Source organism: Aethalodelphis obliquidens, unplaced genomic scaffold, assembly GCF_003676395.1.
Source record: "Aethalodelphis obliquidens isolate GAN/ISIS:26980383/991018 unplaced genomic scaffold, ASM367639v1 scaffold65, whole genome shotgun sequence".
Lineage (NCBI taxonomy): Eukaryota > Metazoa > Chordata > Mammalia > Artiodactyla > Delphinidae > Aethalodelphis > Aethalodelphis obliquidens.
Window position 1 is genome coordinate 5,547,283 of NW_020838009.1, and position 12,831 is coordinate 5,560,113.

At 36.3% G+C, this 12,831-nt stretch overlaps 1 protein-coding gene across 4 annotated transcripts in view; it reads left to right on the forward strand.

The window, feature by feature from the left end:
- Positions 1-12,831, forward strand: part of ZFAND6 (zinc finger AN1-type containing 6) — a 75,221-nt gene that overhangs the window by 10,663 nt on the left and 51,727 nt on the right. For 2 of the 4 annotated variants that reach the window (XM_027089296.1, XM_027089295.1), the window contains exon 2: positions 1,113-1,188. The exons of the other annotated variants lie outside the window; for them this stretch is intronic. The gene's annotated coding sequence lies outside the window, so the exon portion shown is untranslated. The remainder of the gene's footprint in view (positions 1-1,112; positions 1,189-12,831) is intronic. 4 annotated transcript variants of the gene reach the window in all.

Genomic DNA, 12,831 nt, shown 5'->3' on the forward strand with positions numbered 1-12,831 from the left:
CCAGCTGTTTAATTTTTTTTTTTATCCCCCAGCATACCTCCCCTTCTTTAAAACTTCAGTATACTTTAAATCTAGTAATATTGTTGGCATTTTAATATGCTTATAATTTTAGTTTTGTTTTTTAAAAGATCATGGATTCATTTTATATAGAACAAGGTAAAAACTTTCTCCTTCCTTCAAACTTGATTTCTTTCAAAGGTGGACGTAAAGTAATTGACACCCTTTTGAAACAGGAAATGGATGGATTTCTATTTTTCAGAGGTATAGGTAGACTACCAAAACTTAAAAAAAAGTATCTATGAATCTAGTGACATTTCTTACTTATGAAATAATTGTAGTATGTTTCAGTACCAGAAGTTTCCTTTAGAGGCTCATGTCTTTATATTGTTGCTCTTTGATCGCATAGAAATTAAGGTATAGAATAATTTGAATAATCAGTATACTTGTATTTGCTATGCTGCTTCTTCCAGATCATGTAAAAGTTTTTAAATTAATGCTTTTCTGCTCTATTGCATAAGCAATACTATAGTAATAATAAAATCAAGAAAAGTCACCCAGATATCCACAAGATCATCATGAGGTGGTCTTATTTTTTTCCCCCTCTTCTATTCTGCACCTTACCATATTCTTTTATTTTCCCCCTCATTGTAAATAAAGGCAGTTTTATGTTTTTTCGTTAAACTATATCATGTATTGTTAAAATTGTTTTCATTTCATTTGCTATATAATTCTCTTAGGTTAATGGGACCTTAATTTACCTAGTCTTTTACCTGTTTTACGTTTAGATTGTTCCTAATTTTTCACCATTTTAAACGGTATTGCGTTGAACAAACCTCTTTGTGTACATTTTAGAATACTTTCCTCTTTATTTCTTTTGGAAAAATCCCCTGGAGTGGGCTTATCTAGATCAAAGGATATAAACACTTCAGTAGCCAAATTGCCTTTCGAAAAGGTTATTCCAATTTATATTGCCACCAGAAGAATGTGCTTCAAAAATTTCTCTAATGGGTAGCCCCTGAAGTGTTCTCATTAAAGTGTGCCTCTGAAGCTCTCTGACTTGTTGATTAGTTTTTGCCTAAACTAATAGCCTATTTTAAATTCCATTTTCCAAGATGTAGATGGATCTAAATCCATTCTCTGGACATTAAGATCAGCTGAAGGAAATTGGGAGCATTTTTACCCACTTAAGTGAGTAATTATATCTTTGTTGGTTAATATTGTTATGTATTGCTTCATTTAAGTAGAGGGCTTAATGTTTTACATTGGCATTGTTGTTCCCGCCAGCTTTCCTCAGTACATGTTTCTTTGGTAAGCACATACCAGAAGAAGTATTTTCTTTTAAGAAAGTACATCAGAAACATTTTTTTGAGAGGGGGCGGTAGTATTTGACTTAACTCTGAACAGGTATGAATAGCACATTTCTGATTTTTTAAGTACAATATAGAAACAATTAGTGTGTATAGATCAAGGTTTTAAAATGATATATTACACCTTTCCAGTATTTCACAGGCTTTCAATTGAAGGTAAAATGACTACACACACGTAGTGTGTTACTAGTCCTATGTTGTTTCCGTTTGTCTGTAAGAGCATTCTCCATTTGACAATAACTTCTGCATTATGTATGTACTCTTGCCAGCTAGTCTGTTAAATAGAATAGGCTATAATTGTTCAGGATAGGAACTTGTTAACTAATGCACCAGAATAAATTTAAAAAGTTGTTTTAAAGCAAAATTCTGTAAGACGTTCAAAAATTCTAATTTTAATTTATAAATGGGAGCCAGTATTAAGTCATGAGTTAAGCTCTAACTCACTGATGGAACCAGTAGTTGAGCATGTATGTATAATCTTGAATTAAATAGTCTAGCTTATTTTGCAATTTAAGTAATTTATTTTCTGTAAATTTTTGCTGATAAATTTAGTATCTCTAATTTTCAGAGCTAACGTTGGTATGTTGGTCACTTTGTTTGTTACAGGGGGAAGTGTTGTTTGTTTGTTTGTTTTTCTTTTAATGCCTATTTTGTTTTTCATGGCTTAAGAGTTTGATTTTTCCAGATACTTTGGTTTTCTTAACATTTGGAATGGAAGAGAAAAAACTTAAAACTCATCACTTTTAATTAATGAAATAATTGTTGCAAAATACATTTTCTCTGCATTTAAATTTGCTAGATGTGTCAGAATTTTATACAGATAATCTAAATACTGTATTCATGAGTAGAACAATTGTTTAAGTTTCACCTGAATATTTAAAATTTATGTTGGTGCTTAAATATTTATATCATATTTCTTTTGTTCTGAATTTGAGAAGATGCATTTAATTTTCTTCTTAAGAGATTCATCTTATTGCTGCCAGATAGAGATGAAGGTACTTGTAAATATAACAATTTTAGTGAAAGTCATTCAAATTTGGCTGTAGATTACATTTTGATGGGTACCCAACATAAAGGTTTACCTACTCCTCTAGTACTCTGGTAACATTAGAACCTTGAGAACAGATAATCTTTAATTGTTTCTCTACTGTACTGGTCTCTGGTTGCAGAACTAGGGAGTATCCTTTTTAGTACGCTAGTTTCATTCGGAGTGTAGAAGCCAGTTCTCTAGAGGGAGAAGAATCTCTAAATGACCTAATATTGAGGCAAGATAACAATAGTGATAGCCCTATTTTATTCTTTTAGAATGGAGAAAAAAAGTGATCTAGAGGGGAGATATTAAATGCATTCAAAGTCTCTATTGTTCATCTCCATTCAAGGGGAATACAGTGATTTTTCATTTTCTTAATGACATAAGGAAAAAGGTTAAGGGGCAGCAAGTTGGTAAAACTTGAAAGAGCCTAGAAACCGTGGCTTAGTAATTACAAGGTCTCTTTGTTCTGTGTAATAGGGAGACTTTACAGTTTTGCAGTGTTTTTCCTGTGTGGCTTCTTTATAAAAGTAGGTAAATGTTTTAGGAGGGTTTTTTTGTTTTTGTTTTTAAATAACTTAGGAATGCTTATTTATTAACTGATGTGTATATTAACCTGTTTGGCTGAATCTGATTTTCTGCATTTGTATGTCATTAGGAAAAAAAAAGAACTCAAAACATTATTGTGGCTAGTAATGTTATGGTAGAAGGGAACAGATCCATCTATCTCTCTATACCTTTTTTTTCCCCTCCCCAAATAAGCATCTTGGGTACTTCCCCTACTCCCATGTGTTTTTGTTTGTTTGTTTGTTTTTTTGGTCAGTACTTGATTTCTTAGCAAAATTTAGCACTACTGACTACTCTTTATTTCTTGAAACTCCTCCCATAAGTTTAATGATATGCCTGGGCTTCCTTCTGTTTGTGATCTCTGTCCTTGCAAATGTTTCCTCTTTACAACCATTAAGTATTGGAATTTTGTAGGATTCTGACCTTAACACTTTTCTCTATATACTTTTTGGGTAATCTCCAGTCCCATATCTTCAGTTAACATCCTGTATATATTAACAATTCTGAGATTGGCATCATGAATAGTTTTTTTGTTTGCACTTGAGACCTCTGTTCACCCAGCTCATGAATATTTCTTCCATACCTGTGTTAAACTCAACAAAGCTAAACTTACCTGCTTATTTTGTCCTCCCCAGCAGCATCCCTCAAGCCCTTTTTTCCCTCCTCTCACAATAAGTGGGTATTACTATCCATGCCAGAACCCAGGTGTCATTCTGATTCTTCCTTTTCTTCATCCCCAGTTAGCCACAACTTCCTATTGATTTTAAACCCATAGTACCTCTAGGATCCATCCTTCTTTTTCTTCACCATCTTAGCACACGTCATGCTGTGGTTTCTCAGATTACTAAAACAGCATCCTGACTGATCTTCACTTCCAGTTTTGGCTCTCTATAATACATTCTTCACTATGCATTCACATATGTCTCTCTGCTTAAAATTCTTTAGTGATTTCTTATTGCCCTTTGAACTTTCTTAACTACCAGCTAATTCTGTGCTAAGTATTCTCTGAGGTTGTCACCAAACAATCTTAAGAGGGGAAGTATTGTTACCTTCATTTAACAAGTGAGATGATTTAATGAGAACCTACTGTATAGCACAGGGAACTCAGTGCTCTGTGGTGACCTAAATGTGAAGGAACTCTAAAAAAGAAGGGGGTATATGTATACGTATAGCTGATTCACTTTGCTGTTATATAGAAACTAACACAACATTGTAAAGTAACTGTACTCCAATAAAAATTAATTAAAAACACAAGTGAGATGATTTAGAAATGCTTGCTGATTCGTCCAGGGTTGCCTTAGCTGGTGAGTGGCTAGCATACTTTGAACTGAAGTTTGCCACATCAGAGTCCTTCCTCTTAACCACCCAGCCATGTGCCTTCCTAAGCTAACCCTTACTTACTTCTCCATCTTTTTTCCCCACACCATTCCGAACTATTTGCAGTCCCTCCTTCTAAGACATACTCAAAACTTGTTGCCTGAGGGACTTCCCTGGCCATCCAGTGGTCAGGGCTCTGCGCTTCCACTGCAGGGGGATACAGGTTCGATCGCTGATTGGGAAACTACGATCCCACACGCTGTTCGGTGCGACCTAAAAAACAAAAACTTGTTGCCTGAGCCTAAAGTTGCTTTAAGGAAAACAAACATTTTCAAAGAAGAATTCCTGACAATTTTTTGGAACACTCCAAAAAGATATGACATTTTAGCATCCCTAGAATGTAAGAAGATAAAAGAATGAGACATAGGGAAAATAAAAGTAGTTTTCCATATGGGGTTAGTTTTGAATTTCAAAGCTGTTGAATTCCTCACATTTAATAAAAGCTTGAGACCTAGTTGTGTAAGAGGAAGATTAGGGAAAGTGTGAAAGCACTTTATCTGAGCTATTTGAAATGCTAATGACCTCCTTAAATAGCTGTTAGCCAGGACGTTGTGTTCATTTTTTCATCCAGGTGTATAAAGAATCTACCTGTGAACACAAGTCATATGAGGTACTGAGTAACTTATAGGTAGGGAAGTAGGCTCCATATATTTGTTTATATATCAAGTATATCATCAAAAAAGTTAAATATTGCAGTGAATCTTGCCTAGAAAGAAAATTGAGATAAACTGAGAAATAGTTGACTTGGAATCATTTTCATTTCAGTTATTTTATTTCTTTCCTCTCTCTCTCTCCACCGTCTCCCTCCAACATATTTTAAGGCAAAAGGACCTCCCCTGGACCAAAAAACCCCAAGAACCTTTTAAATCTATAGCTTTTAAAGAAACTTGGTGTTAAAAGAAAAAGAGCAAGTAGATAGAGGTTTTGTAAATATAGGTAAATAATAGTCTCTTTGAAGGGTTTGATTTCTTAACTATAGTTGGGAATTAATGTAATTATAAATTTTTAATAAAAATCCATGGTTGCCCATTATAAAAACAGAAGTTTTTGTTTTTACCATTAAAGTATTTTAGAAGTGGAAAATGCCATACTACTCTCAAGTTTTAATTTGGTATATTTTACTATCCAGAGTAATCTTTTGCTTTTTTTAAATAATAAAATCAACTAACAGCTCATTTAATAGATGTTAAATGTTATAATACATTCGTATAATAATACTAAAACAGAAGAAATTTGAAAATAATGTATTACTTAGCTTTGATAAATAAGAATACACAGTTATTTCTCTTAAATGTTTAGATAGTTACTTAAAATATATAATGTACCCCTTCTGAATGAGAACCAAATCTTGATAGCTATAGAACTTTATAAAATACATTCACTTTTAATAGGAAAAATAAGTCTTGGCAGATTAAAGTGGAAACCTACACTGAAAAGGTCTCATTAATTGCCTAAAATAATTGTTACAGTAAGCCAGTTCTTAGCTGTATGCATAGAGGCTAGTTGGTTGTCAAACCCAGTTGACTAGTCAGGTGAGTTTACAAAGTGCTAAAAGACTGGTCCTTCTCTGAAGGATTCCTATCTTATAAGTCAGTATTGTATATTACTGAGTGCCAAATTGTGGTTTGTTAAAAATGATTGCTGTAGGAGACAGAGTCAAGATGGCATACTAGGAGGATGCAGAATTTGTGTCTCCTCACAACTAGGACACCTACCAGGCACTGGTGGGGGACCATGGGCACCTAAGGGGACAGGAGGAACCCCCAGTGACTGGCTTGCAGGATCTTGGTTCCCAGGCCAGAGGTCGGGCCCGAGCTCCTGTGGTGGGAGCTCCAAGTCCAAACAGCTGGACTAACAGAGAACCTCAGACCCCAGGGAATATCAATCGGAGTGAGGCCTCCCAGAGGTCCTCATCTCAGCACCAAGACCCAGCTCTATCCAACTGTCTGCAAACTCCAGTGTTGGACATCTCAGGCCAAACAACCAGTGAGACAGGAATACAGCACCACCTGTTTAAAACAAAAACAAAAGAAACAAAAAAAATTGTCACATACAGTGGAACAAGGTAGAAACCTACAAGACCAAATAAATGAATAAATAGGCAACCTACCTGAAAAAGAATTCAGAGTAATGATAGTAAAGATGATCCAAAATCTCAGAAACAGAATGGAGAAAATACAAGAAACATTTAACAAGGATCTAGGAGAACTAAAGAGCAAACAAACAATGATGAACAACACAGTTACTGAAATTAAAAATATTCTAGGGCTTCCCTGGTGGCGCAGTGGTTGAGAGTCCGCCTGCTGATGCAGGGGACACGGGTTCATGCCCTGGTTGGGGAAGATCCCACATGCCGCGGAGCGGCTAGGCCCGTGAGCCATGGCCGCTGAGCCTGCGCATTCCGGAGCCCATGCTCTGCAATGAGAGAGGCCACAACAGTGACAGGCCGGCGTACCGCAAAAAAAAAAAAAAAAAAAAAACCAAGTCTAGAAGGAATCAATGACAATAACTGAGGCAAAAGACCAGATAAGTGAGCTGGAAGATAAAATGATGGAAATAACTGCCAGGGAGCAGAGTAAAGAAAAATGAGTGAAAATAATTGAGGACAGTCTGAGAGACCCCTGGGACTACATTAAATGCACCAACATTCAAATTATAGGGGTCCCAGAAGAAGAAGAGAAAAAGAGAGGGTCTGAGACAATATTTGAAGAGATTATAGTCGAAAACTTCCCTAATATGGGAAAGGAAATAGTCAAGTCCAGGAAGCACAGAGAGTACCATACAGGATAAACCCAAAGAGAAACACGCCGAGACACATATTAAAGTATCAAAGATTAAATACAAAGAAAAAATGCTGAAAGCAGCAAGGGAAAAGGAACAAATAACATACAAGGGAATCCCCATAAGGTTAACAGCTGATTTTTCAGCAGAAACTCTGCAAGCCAGAAGGGAATGGCAGGACATATTTAAAGTGATGAAAGGGGAGAACCTACAACCAGGATTACTCTACCCAGCAAGGATCTCACTCCGATTTGACAGAGAAATCAAAGGCTTTACAGACAAGCAAAAGCTAAGAGAATTCAGCAACACCAAACCAGCTTTACAACAAATCCTAAAGGAACTTCTTTAAGTGGAAACACAAGAGAAGAAAAAGACCCACAAAAACAAACCCAAATCAGTTAACAAAATGGTAATAGGAGCATACGTATCAATAATCACCTTGAATGTAAATGTATTAAATGCTCCAACCAAAAGACACAGACTGGCTGAATGGATACAAAAACAAGACCCTTATATGCTGTCTACAAGAAACCCACTTCAGACCTAGGGACACATACAGACTGAAAGTGAGGGGATAGAAATTTCCATGCAAATGGAAATCACAAGAAAGCTGGAGTAGCAATACTCATATCACATATAATAGACTTTAAAATAAAGACTATTAAAACATATAAGGTAGGACAGTACATAATGATTAAGGGATCAATCCAAGAAGAAAACATAACAATTATAAATATTTCTGCCCCCAACACAGGAGCACCTCAATACATAAGGCAAATGCTAACAGCCATAAAAGGAGAAATTGACAGTAACACAATAATAGTAGGGGACTTTAACACCCCACTTAAACCAATAAACAGATCATCCAGACAGAATATAAATAAGGAAACACAAGCTTTAAATGACACAATACACCAGATAGAGTTAATTGATGTTTTTAGGACATTCCACCCAAAAGCAGAAGAATACACTTTCTTCTCAAGTGTTCATGGAATATTGTCCAGGATAGAGACCCATATCTTGGGTCACAAATCAAGCCTTGGTAAATTTAAGAAAACTGAAATCGTATCAAGTATCTTTTCCGACCACAATGCTATGAGACTAGATAATCAGTTACAAGAAAAGAACTATAAAAAATACAGACACATGGAGGCCAAACAATATACTACTAAATAACCAAGAGCTCACTGAAGAAATCAAAGAGGAAATCAAAAAATACCTAGAAACAAATACAATGGAAACACGACGACCCAAAACCTATGGGATGCAGCAAAAGCAATTCTAAGAGGGACGTTCATAGCTATACAATTCTACCTCAAGAAACAAGAAACATCTCAAACAACCTAACTTTACACCTAAAGCAATTAGAGAAAGAAGAACAGAAAAATAACCCCAAACTTAGTGGAAGGAAAGAAATTATAAAGATCAGATCAGAAATGAATGAAAAAGAAATGACGGAAACAGCAGCAAAGAACGATAAAACTAAAAGCTGATTCTTTGAGAAGATAAACAAAATTGGTAAATCATTAGCCAGACTCATCAAGAAAAAAAGAAGACTCAAATCAACAGAATTAGAAATGAGAAAGAACTAACAACCGACACTGCAGAAATACAAAGGATCATGAGAGATTACTACCAGCAACTCTGTGCCAATAAAATGGACAACCTGGAAGAAATGGACAAATTCTTAGAAAAGCACAACCTTCTGAAATGGAACCAGGAAGAAATAGAAACTATAAACAGAGCAATAACAAGCACTGAAATTGAAACTGTGATTAAAAATCTTCCAACACACAAAAGCCCAGGACCAGACGGCTTCACAGGCGAATTCTATCAAACATTTAGAGAAGAGCTAACACCTATTCTTCTCAAACTCTTGCAAAATATAGCAGAGGGAGGAACACTCCCAAACTAATTCTACGAGGTCACCATCACCCTGATGCGAAAACCAGACAAAGATGTCACAAAACAAGAAAACTACAGGCCAGTATCTCTGATGAACATAGGTGAAAAAATCCTCAACAAAATACTAGCAAACAGAATCCAACAGCACATTAAAAGGATCACACACCATGATCAGGTGGGGTTTATCCCAGGAATGCAAGGATTCTTCAATATATGCAAATCAGTCAATGTGATAAACCAGATTAACAAATTGAAGGATAAAAACCATATAATAATCTCAATAGATGCAGAAAAAGCTTTTGACAAAATTCAACACCCATTTATGATAAAAATCTCCAGAAGTAGGCACGGAGGGAACCTACCTCAACATAATAAAGGCCATATATGACAAGCCCACAGACAACATCATTCTCAGTGGTGAAAAACTGAAACCATTTCCTCTAAGATCAGGAACAAGACAAGGTTGCCCACTCTCACCACTGTTATTCAACATAGTTTTGGAAGTTTTAGCCACAGCAATCAGAGAAGAAAAAGAAATAAAAGGAATCCAAATTGGAAAAGAAGTAAAACTGTCACTGTTTGCAGATGACACAATACTATACATAGAGTATCCTAAAGATGCTACCAGAAAACTACTAGAGCTAATCAATGAATTTGGTAGAGTAGCAGGATACAAAATTAATGCACAGAAATTTCTTGCATTCCTATACACTAATGATGAAAAATCTGAAAGGGAAATTAAGGAAACACTCCCATTTACCATTGCAACAAAAAGAATAAAATACCTAGGAATAAACCTACCTAAGGAGAAAAAAGACTTGTATGCAGAAAAGTGTAAGACACTGATGAAAGAAATTAAAGATGATACAGACAGATGGAGAGATATACTATGTTCTTGGATTGGAAGAATCAACATTGTGAAGATGACTATACTACCCAGATTCAATGCAATCCCTATCAAACTACCAATGGCATTTTTCACAGAACTAGAACAAAAAATTGCACAACTTGTATGGAAACACAAAAGACCCTGAATAGCCGACACAGTCTTGAGAAGGAAAAACTGAGTTGGAGGAATCAGGCTCCCGGACTTCAGACTATACTACAAAGCTACAGTAATTAAGACAGTATGGTATAGGCACAAAAGCAGAAATATAGATCAGTGGAACAGGATAGAAAGCCCAGAGATAAAGCCACACACAAATGGTCACCTTATCTTTGATAAAGGAGGCAAGAGTATACAATGGAGAAAAGATAGCCTCTTCAATAAGTGGTGCTGGGAAAATTGGACAGCTACATGTAAAAGAATGAAGCTAGAACACTTCCTAACACCATACATAAAAATAAACTTAAAATGGATTAAAGGCCTAAATGTAAGACCAGACACTATAAAATTCTTAGAGGAAAGCATAGGCAGAGCATGCTGACATAAATCACAGCAAGATCCTTTTTGACCCACCTCCTAGAGAAATGGAAATGAAAACAAAAATAAACAAATGAGACCTAATGAAACTTAAAAGCTTTTGAACAGCCAAGGAAACCATAAAAAAGATGAAAAGACAACCTTCAGAATGGGAGATAATATTTGCATACAAAGCTACTGACAAAAGATTATCCAAAATATACAAGCAGCTCATGCAGCTCAATATCAAAAAGACAGACAGCTCATTCCAAAAATGGGCTGAAGACCTAAACAGATATTTCTCCAAAGAAGATATACAGATTGCCAACAAACACATGAAAGGATACTCAACATCACTAATCATTAGAGAAATGCAAATTAAAACTGCAATGAGGTATCACCTCACACCAGTCAGAATGCCCATCATCAGAAACTCTACAAACAATAAATGCTGGAGAGGGTGTGGAGAAAAGGGAACCCTCTTGCACTGTTGTAAAGTGGTACAGCCACTATGGAGAATAGTATGGAGGTTCCTTAGAAAACTAAAAATAGAACAACCGTATGACCCAGCAATTCCGCTACTGGGCATATACCCTGAGAAAATCATAATTCAAAAAGAGTCATGTACCACAGTGTTCAGGCAACACTATTTACAATAGCCAGGACAAGGAAGCAACCTAAGTTGCTTCAGTTGAATGGATAAGGGAGATGTGGCACATACATACAATGGAATATTACTCAGCCACAAAAAGAAGTGAAATTGAGTTATTGTAGCAAGGTGGATGGACTTAGAGTCTGTCATACAGAATGAGGTAAGTCAGAAAGAGAAAAATGAATACCATATGCGAGCACAAATATGTGGAATATAAAAAAAGAAAAATGGCTTTGATGAACCTAGGGGCAGGACAGGAATAAAGACACAGACATAGAGAATGGACTTGAGGACACAGGGAGGGGGAAGGGTAAGCTGGGACGAAGTGAGAGAGTAGCACTGACCTGTATACACTACCAAATGTAAAATAGATACCTAGTGGGAAGCAGCTGCATGGCACAGGAAGATCAGCTCGGTGCTTTGCGACCACCTAGAGGGGTGGGATAGGGAGGGTGGGAGGGAGACGCAAGAGTGAGGGATATGGAGATGTGCATATAGCTGATTCACTTTGTTATACTGCAGAAACTAACAACACCGTAAAGCAATTATACTCCAATAAATATGTTTAAAAAAAATGATTGTTGAAGGTTGTATATGTTTGAGTCTGCCCAGGTGATGCAGTGCTGCTACCAACTTTTTAAAAATTTAATATAATTTTATTTTGGATATAGAGCAAAAGCTTTAATTCTGTTCACCTGGAAAGGGACCACCCCAAAATGGTAAAGCAGGAAGAGTAGTAGAGGGACATGCTCCCTTCCACATTTTCCTGGTTCAGCAGGTTCTATGTAATTTTCCACTTGCCCAGGAAGCTCCAACTTCATGGGATTCTTCAGGTGATGAAGAGGCATGGCAAATACACTCTGTATGTGAGAATGACGTGACTGTGAGCAGTGGTGAACTATCGAAAGCTTCTATGCAGAGAAGTGGTGACAACAATGTTAAAGAGGATTAATTTAATAATTACAACACATATACTGAACATTGTATCAGACAGTTTACCTTTTTTTTTAGTTTTAATATTTAAGAGCAGTTTTAGGTTCACAGCAAAATTAAGAGGAAGGTACAGAGATTTCCTGTGTATCACCTGTGTCCCCACACATGCATAGCCTACCCCATTATCAACATTCCTCACTGGAATGGTACATTTGTTAAAAATGATGAACCTGCATTGACACATCATTATCACCCAAAGCTCCTAGTTTACTTTAGAGTTCACTCGTTGTTATATATTCTGTAGATTTGGGCAAACATACAAGGAGATGTATGCATCATTATAGTATCATAAGAGTTTTTTCACTGCCCTAAAAATCCTTTATATTCCTCTTGTTTAACCCTTCCCTCTCCTCCTCTGCCCCTGACAACACTGATCTTTTTACTGTCTCCAAAGTTTTACCTTTTTCAGGATGTCATATAGTTGGAAGCACACCATATGTAGCATTTTCAGTTTGGCTTTTTCTCTTAGTAATACGCATTAAGCTTCCTTCATGTCTTTTCATGGCTTGCTATCTTATTTCTTTTTGGCACTGAATAATATTCCATTGTGTGGTTGTACCACAGTGTATTAATCCATTTCCCTACTGAAAGACATCTCAGTTGCTTCAGATACTTAACTCTTCACAGAATATTCCTTTGTCACCTGCCCTAACTGAAGCTTTCCCAAAGACCGCCACTTTCCTGTGGTCTTCTCAAGCGGTGGCTGTTGATTCTTGTTAAAAGGGGAGTGAGGTCTGTGTTTTCTAACTCCCTTTGT